The sequence below is a fragment of the Canis lupus genome, chromosome 27, assembly GCF_011100685.1.
Source record: "Canis lupus familiaris isolate Mischka breed German Shepherd chromosome 27, alternate assembly UU_Cfam_GSD_1.0, whole genome shotgun sequence".
Classification (NCBI taxonomy): domain Eukaryota; kingdom Metazoa; phylum Chordata; class Mammalia; order Carnivora; family Canidae; genus Canis; species Canis lupus.
The window spans coordinates 12,174,100-12,184,423 of NC_049248.1; the positions used below are offsets into that span (position 1 = coordinate 12,174,100).

A 10,324-nucleotide genomic window follows, 5' to 3' on the forward strand; every position below is an offset into this window, starting at 1 on the left:
CCCCCGCGCAGCGCCTCATTCAGCCTCTTCCTCTCACGCAGCGGCGCAGGGATACCGCGGGCCGCCGCCGCCACGGGTCGCCGCGAAGGTCTCCCTGCGCGCGGGCGGGGCCCTCCCTCGGCGCCGCCTCCCGGGCCGCCGCGAAAGGAAGTGGGGGGCCGCGCGCACGGCCTCGGCTGGGAGACCCCGGGAGGCCCGCGCGGCGAGCGGAGGCGAGCCCCGGGGCAGAGGCCTCCCGCCGGCGCATTCCTATGGGATTCTTTCCTGGGCCGGCCGCCGCGGCCCTCCCCGCGGAGGGCGTGAAGCGACGTCGAACAACCTCGGCCCGGCGTGGTCGGGACTACTTTCTGCGGCTCGGCCGGGCCGCCGCCTGCTCCGCTCTTTGTGCGGGCGCCGCCGGCCGAGCCAGGTGGAGGTCCGGGCCGCCGCGGGCTGACACCTGGGTCGCGGGGGGGGGGGGGGGGCGGGGCGGGGCGGGGGGGGGGGGGGAGGGGGCGTGGGAGCTGCAGGCCCGGCTCTGCGCGCCGCGCGAGTCCCGACGCGGGGCGCTGAGCTGGCTCCTTTCTCGCGCTTGGAAACGGGCTTGAGCGTTTTTCTTTTACGAAAAATTAAGGCTAATGCTGCTTCCCCCAGCTTTAAACGTGACATGGTGACGGGTGGTCAAACGCCAACTCCGAGCAGAGATTTTTCATTTCCTCCTGCCTTTGCAGAATTACAGACTGTCCCCAGAAGTAGGGCCGGCGAGGACTAACGATTTTCTAAACTGGCAGATAAAAATCCCAAGATAAATGCGTCAGCACCTAAGACAGAGCAAAGGGACACTTGGTAAGGACTGCGTTGGGGGTTTTAACAAGTTGCGATTTATAGATGAGTGTTTGGCAATTTTTTTTGTTGTTGTTGTTGTTGTTTTTATCAGCTCGCAGCTTGAGGGGGAAAAAGATTCACCTGAATCTCAGACTGGTTTTGCACGGCCTCTGCTGCTTTGGATGCACTGGGCTACCAGATGTAACAGCCCATAGGCTCCCTTGAAAAGAAGTGGCAGCTTCAGCCTAGGAGGGAACTCAAGCCCGAGTTAACTATAATGGAGCCATCAGGTGCATTCTGTCCAGCTGTCACAGGCCCTTACCTGGAGGCAGATGGGCGGGGACAGTGGAGCAACTCTCACAACGTTACTAATATAGCAAGCAGTCTTCTCTTATCTGCAAGGGGATGCCTCCCAAACCCCCAGTGGATGCCTGAAGCCATGGATAGTACCCAACCCCGTATATACTGTTGTTTTTTTTTTGTTTTTTTTGTTTTTTAATTTTTTTATTTATTTATGATAGTCACAGAGAGAGAGAGAGAGGCAGAGACACAGGCAGAGGGAGAAGCAGGCTCCATGCACCAGGAGCCCGATGTGGGATTCGATCCCGGATCTCCAGGATCGCGCCCTGGGCCAAAGGCAGGCGCCAAACCGCTGCGCCACCCAGGGATCCCTGTTGTTTTTTTTTTTACCCAAACATACATACCTAAGAATAGAGTTTGACTTATAAATTAGGCAGAGTAAGAGATCATCAACAATAACTAACAATAAAAAACAATTACAGCAATATGCTACAACAGAAGTTATGTGAATGTGGTCTCTCAAACTGTCTTATTGTACTGTACTCACACTTCTTGAGATTATGTGAAATGATAAAAATGTCTCTGTGAGAGATGAAGTCAGGTTAAACGATGCAGCATTGTGATGCAGCCTTAGGCTACTATTGATCTTTTTTGACAACAGTCAGGAGAATCAGCTACTTCCCAACTGTGGTTGACCTCGGGTAAATGAAACTGCAAAAAGCAAAAGGTCAGATATGGGGGCTGTATTGTACCTCAGTGATGTTGGAGTTCACTATGGGCTTGTACACACAGCATCACATTGGACGCTCAAAACTAGCCTGGAGTGAGGCAGGTTTTGTTCCTTTACACAGAGGAAGGAACTGAGGGGTTCTGTGATTTACCAAGGCCACTCAGGTACTGAATAACAGAACTCGAACCCAGCCCAGGTCTTTCCACTTCAGATGATGCTTCTTCCAAGAAAGGGATGCTGAACCAAGGTGATACATGTCTATAAGCAGACAGCAGAAACAGCCAAATCACTTTCTCCTAAATTCACTTGAGAAAGTCTAGCCACCACTGATTTAAACACCTTCCTCCAAGAACCCTGTCAAGACTGTAAGTTTTGTCTTCTGACCTCCTCAAAACAAATAACTAAGAACCAGGTTTTTCAGCAAAAACCTAGAAAATATTACCATGTAGCTAGTGAGGCTATGGAGACACCATGATGTAGTGGAGAAAAGAAGACATGAGCTTTGGACTGAGACAGTGAATATCCAAACCCCATCAGTTACAAGACATGTGGCTTTAAGCGTGATATTTAAATGCACTGCACCTCACTTTTCTCATCTGTAAAATGGGGCTCATTTCTTCTTCAGGCTTGTAGTAAGAATGAAATTAAATATTATATAAACTGCTCAATATACAATAGGTGCTCAATGAATGATCATTTCCTTTCTCAACTTCTTTAAGGTGAACAGTGTCATAAGAACTTGGAGTCCTTGGAAAATAATGGAGGGGGGGGTAGAAATCACATTCTCAAAATGCTTATTGCAGGATAACTGAAGATGGAGCACCACTAAGCTAATGAATATTAACCTTCAGGACACCTCACTTTCACAGGCCCCTTCCAACAGGAGCCCTAACAATGTGTTTACATGGTTTGCAAAAGTAAGATAATTTTGTATTCTTCTTCTGAAAACATCTTTCAAAAATGTATAAATTTCAAGACCCACAAAACCTGGATCTATTCCTATTTATAATAGGAAACCGAGTAAACCTAATCTCTTTTTTTTTAAAACCTAATCTCTTCAGGCTGTTAACATAACTAAGGGAATGAAGTATTACACACTGTTAAAAATGATAGTTTAGATGACTTTGCAAACAGTGTTAGAAAATGTTTACAGTTAAAAACATAAGAAAGTGCATGTACATTTTAGTTAAATACATATATTTTTTAATTTACCACATATTTGAGCAAAGACCAGAAGTAAATAGTAAGTGCATTGAAACAGGCATTAGGATGGCAAAATAATATGAGATTACTTTTTTGTTCTTAAATTTCCATTAATATATTCTATGTTTTTTCCAATTTTTTTTTTTTTTTTTTTTTTTTATTTATGATAGTCACACAGAGAGAGAGAGAGAGGCAGAGACATAGGCAGAGGGAGAAGCAGGATCCATGCACCGGGAGCCCGATGTGGGATTCGATCCCGGGTCTCCAGGATCACGCCCTGGGCCAAAGGCAGGCGCCAAACCGCTGCGCCACCCAGGGATCCCTTTTTCCAATTTTTTTAAAGATTTATTTATTTATTCAGGAGAGGCACAGATTGAGAGAGAGAGAGAGAGAGAGAGACACGCAGAGACACAGGCAGAGGGAGAAGCAGGCTCTATGCAGGGAGCCCAACATGGGACTCCATCCCAGATCTCCGGGATTAGGCCTTGGGCTAAAGGCAGCACTAAACCTCTGAGCCACCCGGGCTGCCCTATTTTTTCCAAATTTTTAAAGGTACTTAAGTGAAAAGCTGTAGCTTAAGGTTAAACCCTAGCCTGCACATTATTCTCACTAGTCAATGAATTTAGTTTTGCATTTGTTCAAGTGCCTATCAAATATTCAATGCTAGTCCCTGTGTTAAGTGCTGGGGATGCAAAGATAAGCATAATCATGGTCCCTACCCTCAAGACGCTTACAACTTAATTTAGAAACACTTAACTGAAAAAACAATTAAAATGTTAAGATTGTTATGGTGCAGGTGGATAGCATATCAATAAAGAACTCAAGTGTTCATCTGCCTGAAATGTTTGACTGCCTGCAGAGTTTTAAAAAAGGAAAATAACCCTAGAGCTGAGGCTTGAAATTTAAGTAGGAGTTTGTCAGGCCAAAAGACTGACAAGGAATTCCAAGCAGAAGGGTAGCAGGTGCAAAGACACTGAATTATTAGAGAGCTTGGCATGTTGGAGATTTGGAAGTAGATCCATATAGCTGAGACATAGGGTGCTTTTAAAGAATGTCAGAAAATGAGGCAGACTATTAAGTAGATATTGGACAATAAATAGCTTTTTAAGTCATGCTTAGAAGTTTAGATTTCAGCCTATTGCCAGCATGGACATTGAAGCATTTTTGTCATGGTAGAGAATTGATTTGCATGTTAAATAATTTCTCTGACTGCAGTGTGGATAATAGAAGGCAGGCAAGACAAAAAGTAGGAAGACCAAAGAGGAAGTTATTTTAGTTCTGTGAAAGAGATGGTCAGGACAGCAACACTGGGAATTGAAAAGAGATCAATCATGGATTTGAGGAATATGGGGTGGAAACCACAGGATTTGGTAACCTATCAGATGTGAGATGATAGAGAGGAAGAGTGTAATAAGTAGTCTAGGATGAAGTTCCAGGTTTCTAAGTTATGCACCCAAGTAAATGAGAGTCTCATTTACTAAGAAAATAAATGCATAAATAAGGAGGATTTCAAAAGAGGTGATGACAAGTTAAACAATGGGTCTATTATATTGGTCCTACCTGTAACAAACATCCAGCTGGAGATATCCAGTACACAGTTTTAATGTAGAAATTTGGACTCAGGAGAGAAATGGAAAGCTGTTTTGTGATGATTGTAGAGCCTGCATACCACACAATCCAGAAATGTACTGTAGAATATTGAAGAGTGATCGAATAATTATTACCACAGTTTTCTGGATGATAACAGACATCAAAAAAGGAAGGTATTTTCTAATTCAGGTGAAGGCAACTTTAGGTCACCTCCCAGTGCGCTGAGGGTAGAGATTATAGCTGAAGCCATAACCTTACCTAAGGGGAGAATGGAGCACTTAGTATGACTAGAAAAGTGAGAGAGAGCAGATTCATATGGAATACAAGTATCTAGGAACAAATGGAGAAAGAAACTAGAGACAAAAACTGAAAGGGGACAAGTGGAAAACTAGTTCCAAGTGCTGTGGCAAGAGAAAGTATTGTCAATAGTGACAAATACAGGGGCACTTGGGTGGCTCAGGCAGTTGAGCATCTGACTCTTGGTTTCAGCTAGGGTCATGGGATCGAGCCCCAGGTTGGGCTCCATACTTACTCAGCGGAGGGCCTGTTGGAGATTATCTCCCTCTCCCTCTGCTCCTCTGTCTGTTCTCTCTCTCTCAAATACATAAAATATTTAAAAAAAAATAATGGCAAATACAGCATATGGTGGAGAAATCTGCTATTAGAAGCACTGAAATGAGGACACTGTGACTTATAACTTCCAAAAAGGTCATTGATGGAAGCATAAATTATGCCAATATTTTAGAGATGCAGTCTAGGAGTAAAATACACCTTTTAAGCTAGCATCCAATCTCTTGGAATTTATCCACAGAAACAAAAGTTTATGGAGATATATGTATATACATATTTACTATAACATTGTAATAGAAAATGAGCAAAACAGGGGAGCCTGGTAGCTTAGTCAGTTAAGCATCCAACTCTTGATTTCAGCTCAGGTCATGATAGTCATGGGATCCAGCCCCACGTCAGGTTCTGTGCTCAGCAGGGAGTCTGCTTGAGATTCTCCCTCTCCCTCTCCTTTGTCTCTCCCTCACTCTTGCTGTAACATCAATAAATAAATCTAAAAAAAAAAAAAAAAAAAAAGAAAATGAACAAAGTAAAAAAAAAAAAAAAGCCTACTAATATGGTAATTTTATATGATCCAATCTAATTTTTAAAAACCTGAACACATTTCAATAAGGAATAGGTGAGTAAAAAATAGTGTGTGTATATATATATATATATATATATATATATATGTATATGTATATAGCCTCATTGTGGAAACATACAGCTCTTAAAAAGGATCATATAGGATCCCTGGGTGGCGCAGCGGTTTGGCACCTGCCTTTGGCCCAGGGAGTGATCCTGGAGACCCGGGATCGAATCCCACGTCGGGCTCCCTGCATGGAGCCTGCTTCTCCCTCTGCCTATGTCTCTGCCTCTGTGTGTGACTGTCATAAATAAATAAAAATTTATAAAAAAAAATCATATAGACTTACATGTATTAATTTGGAAGTGTTGCCGTGATATATTGTCAATTGAAGAGAAAGAGAATAGTATGTTGTGTGTGGTAGGATTTCTGTTTAGGAAAAGAAGGAATGAAGGCGGGGGAAGGGAGAGGAGAAGAGAGAGGGAGAGTGCTGGATGGATTGGCCTTGGATGGCAGGAGAAGGACCACCACTTCTGGATGAGGGAGAATGACAGTACCTATGAAAAGCTGCTGAAATTCCAGCTCCATTTCTCTACCGCTACTTTCACAGGTTTCTTCCAGAAGTCCTAGGAGGGACCATGGCAATGATACAACATGGTCATATGTTTTTATAAAATTTGCAAAGGTAAATTTTTGTGTGTTCTTTTTTTTAAATTCCTCCTTTTCCAATTGTATGTGCTCAAGCACCACAGAACCCGAATCTGCCCCTTATAGTGATAGATTTGGGGGGGAATGGGATAATGGAGACAAAAACTTTAAAAAACTGCATTTGATTGCCTTTATTTTCTTAATACAGCCGTCTCCCTTATCTGCAGTTTTACTTTCTGCGGTTTCAGTTACCTAAGCCAACCCAGCTCCTATCGTCAGAAGGTCAGGAATAGCCTAGTGTTATGTCATAATGCTTACGTCATTAACGTCACTTCTTCTCATCATGTAGACATTTTATCTCACATCATCACAAGAGGAACAGTGCAATAAGGTGTTTAAGGATAGAAAGAAGACCACATAACTTCTTTACAGTATATTGTTACAATTGTTCCACTTTATTTTTATTTTTTTAAAGCTTTTACTTGTTTATTTAGAGAGCATGGGTAGGGGGAGGGGCAGAGGGAAAGGAGAGAAAGAATTTCAAACAGACTTCCCACCAAGTGCAGAGCCCAACACAGGCCTCCCATCTCACAACCCTGAGAGCAAGACCTGAGCCGAAATCAAGTGTCCGCACTTAACTAACTGAACCACCCAGCACCCTGAATTTATTTTTTTAAGTAAGCTCTATGCCTGATGTGAGGCTTGAATTCACAACCTTGAGATCAAGAGTCGGATGCCCCACCTACTGAGCTAGCCAGGAGCCTCTGTTCCACTTCATTATGGTTGTTGTTGATCTCTTACTGAACTTAATCTATGTTAAACCTTATCTTGTGTATAAGGTTCAGTAGTATCCATGGTTTCAGGCATCCACTGGAGGGTTTGGAATGTATCCCCCATGATTAAGGGGGACCACGGTAATCAAAAAGCAAAGTTAATCTGTTCAGAGTGAAGTAAGAAAGAATACAGTGAGGGGAGATCCCTGAGTGGCTCAGCGGTTTAGCGCCTGCCTTTGGCCCAGGGAGTGATCCTGGACTCCCAGGATGGAGTCCCACGTCGGGCTCCTTGCATGGAGCCTGCTTCTTCCTCTGCCTGTGTCTCTGCCTCTGTCTCTCTCTGTCTCTCTCATGAAAAATAAATAAAATCTTTAAAAAAAAAAAAAAAGAATACAGTGAGGGGCTTCAGGAAAGTGATGAAGACTTAGAAGAGCTGCTGATGCTTGACGAGGGAGGTGACAAAGGACATATTATAGAGTTCCCTAACATTGGAGAGGCTGTAGCTGCCTACTGCAAATTTGGTGGATACCATAAGTGTGACCTTGCCACCTTGCCTCTATTTTTCCATCCTTGAATGAGAATAATAGTCACACACACACACACCCTACTGTCTGCAGCATGAGGGTATTGCATGGGATACCTAATTATAGTTACAATTTGAAAAAAAGTATACTTTGCTTCTAATAATATTTGTTTCTTATTTCATCATTGGCTGTATAAGCCCCCAGTGAAATCTAATAAAAATGTTTTAATGAACACTAAATGAACACACTGTGCACTAAAGTATTCAGGTTAGCTCCAGAGGGATGAAAAGACATCTGCAGTAGAGGGTACTCTGTCGCAGGGAATCAGATCCAGAGCAGAGAGGAGGGAGTCCATGCAGGGAAAGGAATGATAGTGGGATCAGAATACTGGTTATATCCAGAGAGATTAATCAAATAAGGAATTAAGGACACTGGAAGCTGGGTTTCTGTTGGATAAGGAGTTACAAATATATGGGCAATATGCTGGCGCCAATGTCAAAGAAAATGGTGGGATGGGACTTGAATTCACAACCTTGAGATCACAACCTCAAGTGGTTGTGGCTCAGTGGTTGAGTGTCTGCCATTGGCTCAGGGCCTGATCCTGGGGTGTCAGAATCGAGTCCTGCAGCAGGTTCCCTGCAGGGAGCCTGCTTCTCCCTCTGCCTGTGTCTCTGCCTCTCTCTCTATGTGTCTCTCATGAATAAATAATTAAAATCTTTAAGAAAGAAAAATGGTGGAGTAGGAAAATTGAAGGCCTGTCTCTTCCCATAAACAATGGAAAGAAAACTGGCAAAAACTATCAGAATCACCTTTATCAGAGCTCCAGAAGACAGTCAGAGATTTACAGCAACCAAAGGAATGCTTAATCAAGAGAAGCAGCACTGAAATGTGGTGGAAGAGGTTTGTCGTGTTTTAACTTACACTCACCTGCCCCTCCTTCCATGGTGCAGCATCAGTGTAGAAGGCGACAGCCTGGGTTCCCAGTGAGAAAGACAAAGGGCAGAAAGAATATTTGAGAAAATAAGAGCCCCAAACTTCCCATATTTTTTAAAGATTTTATTTATTTATTCATGAGAATACACAGAGAGGAGAGAGAGAGGCAGAGACACAGGCAGAGGGAGAAGCAGGCTCCATGCAGGAAGCCCGACGTGGGACTCAATCCCCGGTCTCCAGGATCATGCCCTGGGCTGAAGGCGGCGCTAAACAGCTGAGCCACCCGGGCTGCCCCCAAACTTCCCATATTTGATAAAACAGATGAATCTACTTGTCTGGGGAATCTCAATGCATACAAAGGAATTGCAAATACAGAAACAGATAAAACTAGAACAGACCCTGTGATTCTATATTGGTACCGGATGTATTGAAATGTATTCATGGTTTTCAATACATGTGGATAGATATAGAAACAAACATAGCTGTAAATGTGTATGGGACTGTGTGCTTGCACACGTGGGTGACTTTCCCTGCCTCTCTCCACCAAGCAGATGTGTCCATCCGTTTACTGAGGAGTCACCAAGAAAAGAGTAGATGTGCAAGTGATATATTGGAGTGTAACAGCCTCCAGGTGGCCCCCAAAGATTCTCACTTTTTGGCAGTCACATCCTTGAGAAATCCCCTCCTACAATGAATAAAGTTGATCTATTGCTGCAATGACACAGTGTGAATTTAAGATTAGACAATGAAAGACTTGGTGGTGTTTAAAAACAAAATTCAACTGGGTAAATTTTAAAGATTTATCGGCTTTAGTCAATAATTCATGAATTGGGTAGCAACCCATCTAGCAGATAGAAGGAGCTCCAAGGAACTGTACAAAATGGAAGACTTTTATAGGCAGAAGGGCATGGGACAAGAAAGTTAATACTGCAAAAAGTGGATTCATTGTCGCAGTTACTTTCCTTCAGGGAATGGCAAGGGTCTACCAGGCAGATGACCTCACTAGTGCTGACCAGGTGATTCCTGATAGATTGGTTTAAGATTCCATTTCTGGGGCAGGCCAAAACTGTAATTAAGTCTCAGTTGGTGACAGGGGGCTCAGTTTAAGTGACTCTATTTTGGACCTATTGTCTTTTTTTTTTTTTAACAATGGCTTCTGCTTTCTTCTCTCAGAGGACTTGCTATAACGAAAAAATCAGTGGTCATGTCACAAGGACACTCAAGTTGCCCTATGGAATGGTCCTAGTGGTGATGACCTGAGACCTTCCTGCCAACAGTCAAGTGAGCCATCTTGGAAATAGATCCTCCAGGGTCAAGTCAAGCCATCAAATGACTATGCTGTGGATGACATCTTGACAACAACATCATGAGAAATTCCATACCACCTGATCTGCTCTTGAATTGCTGACCTACAAAAAACTGTGAAATAATAAATATTTATTTTGTTTTAAGCTAATATACTTTGGGGGTGATTGCTACACAGTGATGGGTAACTAATAAATGAGAAGGGAGAGAGATCCTTCAGACTGAGATGTATTCTGACATTTGTGGAAGGAGACAAGGAAGAAAGGATTGGAGTAGGAAAAGTCTTAACACAGCACAGTTCCAAGAATGAATTTACTAAGTAGATGGAGAATTCCCAAGTCAAAGTTGCCCATTGACGAATTCCTATGTCTTGCCAGAATGG

The 10,324-nt window shown here is 43.2% G+C and overlaps 1 long non-coding RNA gene across 3 annotated transcripts; it reads left to right on the forward strand.

Annotated features, from left to right (window-relative positions):
* Positions 1-137: 137 nt before the first annotated feature.
* On the forward strand, positions 138-10,093 carry LOC111092851. 3 transcript variants are annotated; one of them, XR_005379874.1, is made up of 3 exons: positions 138-415; positions 711-825; positions 9,811-10,093. It is a non-coding gene; the product is annotated as an uncharacterized LOC111092851 (long non-coding RNA). The 3 variants fall into 3 exon arrangements; XR_005379875.1 differs by having other exon boundaries at positions 138-409; XR_005379873.1 differs by lacking the exon at positions 138-415 and having other exon boundaries at positions 507-825.
* Positions 10,094-10,324: the final 231 nt, after the last annotated feature.